The sequence below is a fragment of the Elephas maximus genome, chromosome 20 (assembly GCF_024166365.1).
Source record: "Elephas maximus indicus isolate mEleMax1 chromosome 20, mEleMax1 primary haplotype, whole genome shotgun sequence".
Lineage (NCBI taxonomy): Eukaryota > Metazoa > Chordata > Mammalia > Proboscidea > Elephantidae > Elephas > Elephas maximus.
Window position 1 is genome coordinate 7,074,027 of NC_064838.1, and position 8,531 is coordinate 7,082,557.

The 8,531-nt window shown below is 41.6% G+C and overlaps 1 protein-coding gene across 2 annotated transcripts in view; it reads right to left on the bottom strand.

The window, feature by feature from the left end:
- Positions 1–8,531, bottom strand: part of DPP6 (dipeptidyl peptidase like 6) — a 1,223,128-nt gene that overhangs the window by 337,612 nt on the left and 876,985 nt on the right. The gene's annotated exons all lie outside the window — the stretch shown is intronic.

An 8,531-nucleotide genomic window follows, 5' to 3' on the forward strand; every position in this document is an offset into this window, starting at 1 on the left:
ATGTGAGGTATAACATCTCTTAGAAATATGGTCTAGTCAACAATATTAATTTATACATGTGACAACCATTTATTGGGCATCGACTGTGTGCAATGTATTGTTGAATGGTGTTTGTTACTCTTTGGGTCATGGAATCCATGTAATGGGCCATTTAAAAAATGATTTATAATAGAACAAATGAAAATATTAGCATATGTCACATGTAGTAAGGGTATTATTTTATAAAACTTCTGTTTCAGTTATGTGTTTATTTGTGTGTGTTTGTATACTGGTCTATGGTGTTAAAATGTACTCCATACTGTCATACTATGTATTCCGATCAAAAAAGTTCAAAGCTGTTGTTGTTTGGCATAGGTTCTCCAAGTACATATACTGTCAGCATCCATTTCACTTGGGAAGTGTTAGAAATTGCTAAATTGGCAAACCTGGGAGTAGGGCCCGGTAATTTGTGTTTAAACACAAATTGATTCTGATTCTGTGATTCATCCTAACATTTGAGAACCACTACTATATGTATTTATCACTGAATAGAACACGGTTCCCTCAGTCATGAAGATATGGTGATGGCCATTTAAAAATTTGTGAACAGTGGTTTGAACTCAAGTGACAACAAAATAATATTGTTTAGCCACTCCATTCAGATGCTCTGGTGGCACAGTGGCTAAGCGATTGGCTGCCAACCAAAAGGTCAGTGGTACGAACCCATCACTGCTTTGCAAGTATGATGGTTAAGGTTGTGTGTCAATTTGGCTGAGCCATAATTCTCAGTGGTCTGGCAGTTATGTTGTAGTTTGGCAGCTACGTAATGATGTAATCACCTTCATAATGAGATCTCATATAATATAATCACCTCTATGACGAGATTTGCTATGAGCAGCCAATCAGTTGAAAGAAAGTTTCCTTAGGTGTGTGGCATACATCCAATATATGTGGACTTTCTGGAAAAGCTTGCTGGCTTTTGCTTGCTCTGGATCCTGTATCTGGCTCGTCATCTGACCTCTGGCTCTTGGGTCTTGAGCTAGCAGCTTGCCTGCTGATTTTGGGATTCATCAGCCTCTGCAGTGCATAAGTCAATGGCCTGCTGTCTTACCTGCTGATCTTAGGATTTGTCAGCCTCTGCAGCCTGTGAGCCAGAGGCTTGCCAATCTTGGTTTCATAAGCTCCTGCAGCTGCATGAGTCAGAAGAAGCCTCCAGCCTGACCCATGGACTTGGGACTTCCAGCCTCTACAACTGCATGAGCTATTTCTTCAATATAAATCTCTTTCTGTGTGTGTGTGTGTGTGTACATATATATATATACACACAAAACCACTGTGCCACCAGGGCTTCTGAATGATGTGGCTAGACATTATTATTTTGTCATCACTTGAGTTCAAACCACTGTTTACAAATTTTTAAATGGCCGTCACCATATCTTAAAGACTGAGGTAACTGGCTTTGCTTCTCTAGAGAACCCAGCCTAAGATAGTGGGAGAAAGATGCGGCAGTCTGCTTCTGTAAAGATTACAGCTTTGGAAACCCTATGGGGCTGTTCTACTCTGTCCTATAGGGTCACTATGAGTCAGAATTAACACAGGTTTTTAGTCACATCATTAAAAACAAGGAAGTCATGCTAACAACACCTATCCTCAGATGTGAAATATGCAGTGGTTTTCAGAGCAGCAAATTCCCAAATACCATAAACTCAAATGTGTCTCAGTCATTGGGTTTTATTAAATATTTCCTTTTTTTTTTTTTCACTTGATGAAGTAAATAGAAAATAGAGTTGTTGTGCATTTTTCACACATTCTTAGCTCACTCCAGAAAGAACAAGTTTGTGGGATGGAAGGGGCTGTAATGGCAGGTTATTACACACCACAGCAAGCCACACTGGAGACCTGCAAGATAATCTGTCCACTGTTCTCTTTCCTCATATAAGTCAGAAGGCCTGGCAATAATCAAATCTTTTCTGTACTGTCTGCACCACCAGCCCCTTCAGGCGTCAGAGAGGCTTACTCAATTTCAGTGGAAAGAAATTTGTAATTAAGAAATAGCATCCTTCACTAATTTCATATGGAAAGGAAAGAACCCCCGGATAAGCAAAACATTACTGAAAAAGAAGAAGAAAGTGTGAGGCCTCACCCTACCTGATTTCAGAACCTATTATATAGCTACTGTAGTCAAAACAGCCTGGTACTGGTACAACAACAGGCACATAGATCAATGGAACAGAATTGAGAATCCAGATATAAATCCATCCATTTATGAGCAGCTGATATTTGACAAAGGACCAGTGTCAGTCAATTGGGGAAATAATAGTCTTTTTAACAAATGGTGCTGGCATACCTGGATATCCATTTGCAAAAGAATGAAACAGGACCCATACCTCACACCATGCACAAAAACTAACTCCAAGTGGATCAAAGACCTAAACATAAAGACTAAAACCATAAAAATCATGGAAGAAAAAATAGGATCTACCCTAGGAGCCCTAATACAGGGCATAAACAGAATACAAAACATTACCAAAAATGATGAAGAGAAACCTGATAACTGGGAGCTCCTAAAAATCAAACATCTATGCTCATCTAAAGACTTCACCAAAAGAGTAAAAAGACCACCTACAGACTGGGAAAGAATATTCAGCTATGACATCTCAGACCAGCGCCTGATCTCTAAAATCTACATGACTCTGTCAAAACTCAACCACAAAAAGACAAACAACCCAATCAAGAAGTGGGCAAAGGATATGAACACACATTTCACTAAGGAAGATATTCAGGCAGCCAACAGATACATGAGAAAATGCTCTCGATCATTAGCCATTAGAGAAATGCAAATTAAAACTACGATGAGATTCCATCTGACACCAACTAGACTGGCATTAATTCAAAAAACACAAAATAATAAATGTTGGAGAGGCTGCGGAGAGACTGGAACTCTCATACACTGCTGGTGGGATTGTAAAATGGTACAACCACTTTGGAAATCCATATGGCGTTATCTTAAACAGTTAGAAATAGAACTACCATACAACCCAGAAATCCCACTCCTCGGAATATACCCTAAAGATACAAGACCCTTCACACAAACAGATATATGCACACCCATGTTTATTGCAGCTCGGTTTACAATAGCAAAAAGCTGGAAGCAACCAAGATGTCCATCAACGGACGAATGGGTAAATAAATTGTGGTATATTCACACAATGGAATACTAAGCATCGATAAAGAACAGTGACGAATCTCTGAAACATTTCATAACATGAAGGAATCTGGAAGGCATTATGCTGAGCGAAATGAGTCAGTTGCAAAAGGACAAATATTGTATAAGACCACTATTATAAGATCTTGAGAAATAGAAAAAACGGAAAAGAACACATACTTTTGTGGTTACAAAGGGGGGAGGGAGGGAGGGAGGGAGGGAGAGGGCTTTTTATTGATCAATCTGTAGATGGGAACTGCTTTGGGTGAAGGGAAAGACAACACTCAAAACAAGGAAGGTCAGCCTAATTGGACTGGATTAAAAGTAAAGAGGTTTCTGAGATAAAATGAAAGCTTCAAAGGTCAGCGAAGCAGGGGCTGGGGTCTGGGGAACTTGGTTTGAGGGGACTTCTAAGTCAATGGGCAAAACAATTCTATTATGAAAACACTCTGCATCCCACTTTGAATTGTGGCACCTGGGGTCCTAAATGCCAACAAGCAGCCATCTAAAATACATTAATTGGTCTCAACCCACCGGAAGCAAAGGCAAAGGAAGAACACCAAGGTCACACGACAACTAAGAACCCAAGAGACAGAAAGGGCCACTTGAACCAGAGACCTACATTATCCTGAGACCAGAAGAACTAGTTGGTGCCCGGCCACAATCGATGTCTGCCCTGTCAGGGAACACAACAGACAACTCCTGAGGGAGCAGGAGACCAATGGGATGCAGACCCCAAATTCTCATTAAAAGACCACACCTAATGATATGATTGCGACTAGAGGAATCCCAGAGACAATGCTCCCCAGAACTTCTGATGGCACAGGACAGGAACCATCCCCGAAGACAAATCATCAGGCATGAAAAGGACTGGTCAGTGGGGGGGAGAGAGATACTGATGAAGAGTGAGCTAATTAAATCAGGTGGACACGGGAGAGAGTGTTGGCAACTCTTGACTGGAGGGGGGATGGGAAGATAGAGAGAGAGGGAAGATGGTAAAATTGGCACGAAACGAGAGACTGTAAGGGCTGACTCAATAGGGGGAGAGCAAGTGGGAGAAGGGAGTAAGATGTATGTAAACCTACATGTGACAGACTGATTGGAATGGTAAATGTTCACTTGAAGCTTAATAAAAATTTAAAAAAAAAAAAAAAAGAAATAGCATCCTTTCTGAAAATCGCTGGTAAAAACATGAAATTAGCATCCAACCCATAGAAGATATAGAGATGAAACCTGGGCTCTCTTTGTAGTTAGAGTCATGACATACCCCTCTCTTTGTTTTCTAACCATCCACCTGGCTCTCAAGTACTGTCTGCCCTTCTTCCCCTCTCCCATGTCCTAAGACTTTGGGGGACCAAGCCAAGAAGAAAGCTCCCAGATGGAAGGGTAGTTTGCCATGAATTCCAAGTCTCCTTAGAGCTTGTGTCTGCCTTTGGCCTTCTTGTGCTTCTAATTCTAGACGATCTGCTGGTTCCCCATTATTCATCTGGACTTTTAACCATCTGCCTTGCCTTACTCAACAGTTCACTGTCTCCAATATACCTGCATACTTGCTTAACAAACTGCCCCGGGAGGCCCTGCTTTCTTCCTGCTTCTCTTGCCCTAACCATGAATATTCATGAATAATATGACTACCTGTTCAGTTTCCAACTCACTGTTCTCCCCTAACTTTTAAGGGATTGACCTCCCCCTTAGCATCAGTGTGTATTTATCCATTGGCCATTAACCCACACAACACAAACCCCATTGGTGTCTACATGAAGGTGATGTCATGGTTTCCACTACGGTGTCCACATTTCTGCAGTCTTGAAGTGTAAAGTGTTGCTCCTACACTCACACTTAGGCCCGCAGCACACTCAAAGGTGAGAGAGGTGTAGAGGTCAATGTGTACCTGCTTCTGTGAGCTTGGCAGTGACATCATACACCGCTGATGACAAGAATTCCATGGATACAGAAACCTTGCAGATCAAGAGGTTTCTTCTTGGGATATGCTGACTGTTTACACCAGGGTTATATACCAGTTGCCTTGAAGTCAATGCCAACTCATGGCGACCCCCTGTCTGCTCCATAGGGTTTTCAATGGCTGATTTTTTGTAAATAGATCTCCAGGCCTTTCTTCCAAGGTACCTCTGGGTGGACTTGAATCTCCAACCTCTCAGCAGGTGAGCATGTTAACCTTTTGCACCACCCAGGGACTCCACACCAGGGTTAGGGCCAACAAATCTGTGTTTGTAACAAAGGTTACAGTTCTTGCTACTTGTGTGCAGAGTAGCAGGATATGGGACACTTCCGAGTCTTTCTCTTGAGTGCCCCCACCCTAACAAATACTTCACAACAGCCCTGAAGTCTGACACTTCTTCCCTTTAACTGTGCTCTGGGACACTTCCTTCTCTACATCTTTTTGAGATAAACCTTTCTCATAATAAGTTTTACAAACAGGAATGCTCTAGGGTAAGTTCTATGGTTTGCGTATTTTCCTCAGTAAAAGCTACACATAGCTGTAACTCGATAAATGCCAACATTGGCAGGTAACAATCCTTATCTGCGTTTTTAGGACTCAAAAAATATCCTACATTGATTTTGGTACTCTTATCTTCCTGAATTTCTATATGTGTGTGCATACGTGTACATTTAATCCTTTCCTCTTTGGGTGTGTGGGGCAGATCCAAGGTGACATATAGGCATTTTATTATTTAAAAATATAGTATTAAAGACCTTTCAGATTACCCGGATTGATTTAAGAAGTTATCCACTGCCACAGCATAGGCCATAATTAAAAAAAAATAGTAGAATATACCAGCGATTACCCAGAGAAGAGTTTGTTTCTAGCACAGTGACCTCCAAAATTTCAGGGCTCTACAAATATATAGAGAACTATTCCCCTGGCATATTTGCACGAGCGGCATTTTTGCAAAGCATAATGGAGAGAGCAAGCTCCCTCGGGATGCTGATAGTTTACACCAAATGCGGAAGCAGAGAGTGGAGATTTCCTGCAAGCGCTAAGAGGAGTCCTGATACATAAAAAAAACACAGTTCAACACAGAAAGGCTGGGACAGGAACAGAGTGGTGCACACTGACAACCCTTCATGCTTCCTGGAACACAATATCAGAAGACGAATCCAGATCGGCCCAAAGCAGAGTGTATTTGAGCTCTCAAATTTGAGGGTTTCCTACAACAGTTGAAAAATAATAATCTATCTCAGAAACCCAGATTTCTGTTTCCAATATTGTTCTAGCTGTTAAAACATTTACAGCCCCTAATCCATCAGGTCCCTTGCAACAAGTTCTTTCTTGAGTAAGATGGACAATAGGGTAGGATAAAAGTGACCCAATGGGATTCTTGAATCCAGTGGCTTAAGTGCAGCTGGGAGGCCACTCACAGAATGCAGCCCTGGATGAGATTCCTGTCCACATGTGCCATGTTTATAGACTGATACTTCATAATCTCTGCGGTGTTCCTTCTTGTAGCTTGTGATCTCATTTTCATTTTTAAAGGTTTCATCCTCATTCATGTTCCCTTCTCCACCCAAGTCATCTTAGATCTCACAAGAGATCATGCTTGTGCTTATATCCTTATTCTCCATCTCTGGGACAGCTCACGTTTCTTTAAGGTTCAACTTCCTGGGTATCCCTCATTACTCAGCCTGTCTCCTTGGCTTACAGCTGAAGGCCTCTCCTTTACATTCTCAGTAACAAAATAGACCCACAAAGCTGTCTGAAATTGGTAACATGCACACTTATGGTAGGAAAAGATGGGGATATATGGTACAGGCTATCTTTCTTGCTCTGATTCTAGCTGTTTTCCATTACCTCAGCGACCTCTTTCTGGAACAGTCGAGCCATGTAAGCAGTAAGCTAGGTCTTATATCCTCAGCACTTGGAGTGATCACAGAAATTAATAGGTTTTGTCCAACCAGACGTTGTACAAAGCTGGAGGTCTGGGAATGGACTGTAACACTCTCACGCTGAAGAAGGACCTTCATATAGGTAAACGGGCAGCCAGGTACAATCAGGGGTTTCCATACTTCCCAGAAGAGCTAAATCTGGCATATGTGATTATAATAATAACCAATGTCTCCAATGTCTTCTTGATCTAGAATTACCAAATATAATTATCACTACATAACTTACTGTCCAACTGGCACAGTGACAGTGGGAGCTATTAATAATTATATTGGGAAAACAGGCATAAACTGGGACTGTCCCAGACAAGCAGGACATGTGGTCTCCCTAGTTATCACCTCCATGAGTGATTCTAAGAGCTGCAGAATAACAAATTACTTTCTTAGTTTAATTAGGGGAAACCAGTTAAATTAGTTGCCGTTGAGTCAATTCTGACTCGTGGTGACCTCGTGTGTGTTAGAGTAGGATTTCAATAGTTGTGATATTTTGGAAGTAGATTGCCAGGCCTTTCTTCCAGGAAGCCTCTGGGTGGACTTGAACTGACAACTTTTCAATTAGGAGCTGCGCATGTTAAATGTTTGCATCACCAAGAGACTCCTAATAAGGGGAAGGCACTTATTAAAAGAAGAAATTCTGTGAGGAATTGGTAATGAGTCTTAAAATATAGACAAAAAAGCAATGATGGGTAAAATGCGTTGAGCACATCTTTAAGAAGGCATCCCAGGGCACCTAAAATTGTTGAGTATAACATATTTGCACATGTTAGCACTTTACATCATACCTCACATGACTCTTTTTGAAGACTAAATGTTGATTTCGTAAGTCAGTGGAGTGATGGCACTGTTTTCAGGCTGGCTTATGTGCCTGGCTTGAGATGAGGAGAGCAGGCATTAGGACAGGGATGGGGAAGGTACAGAGAAGCAATGACAGCAAGGGGCATGAAAAGATCATTTCTCACCAATTCAGAAGAGGTAAAATTAAGGTTTTTTACATCTGTCTTAACACCTGCCTGTGAGTTTGTCAGACTGTAGTGGCTTGCACGTTGCTGTGATTCTGGAAAGCTATGCTGCCTCTATTTCAAATACCAGCAAAGGCACCCATGGTGGACAGATTTTAGGGGAGCTTCGAGACTAAGACAGCTTAGGAAGGAAGGCCTCGTGATCTACTGAAAAGCAGCCAATGAAAACTCTATGAATAACAATAGAACACTGTCTGATATAGTGCCGGAAGATGAGCCCCCTAGGTTGGGAAGACAATTAAAATACACAGTGGCTGCAATAGTGGACTCGATCGTGAAGATGGTACAGGATCAGGCAACGTTTCTTTCTGTTGTACATGGGGTTGCCGTTGAGTCAGAGCCAACTCAATGGCGACTAACAACAACAGCAAAAATTAAGGCTTAGAAAGTGCATACTGAAACAAATTTTGAAAAAGCCCCAGAAA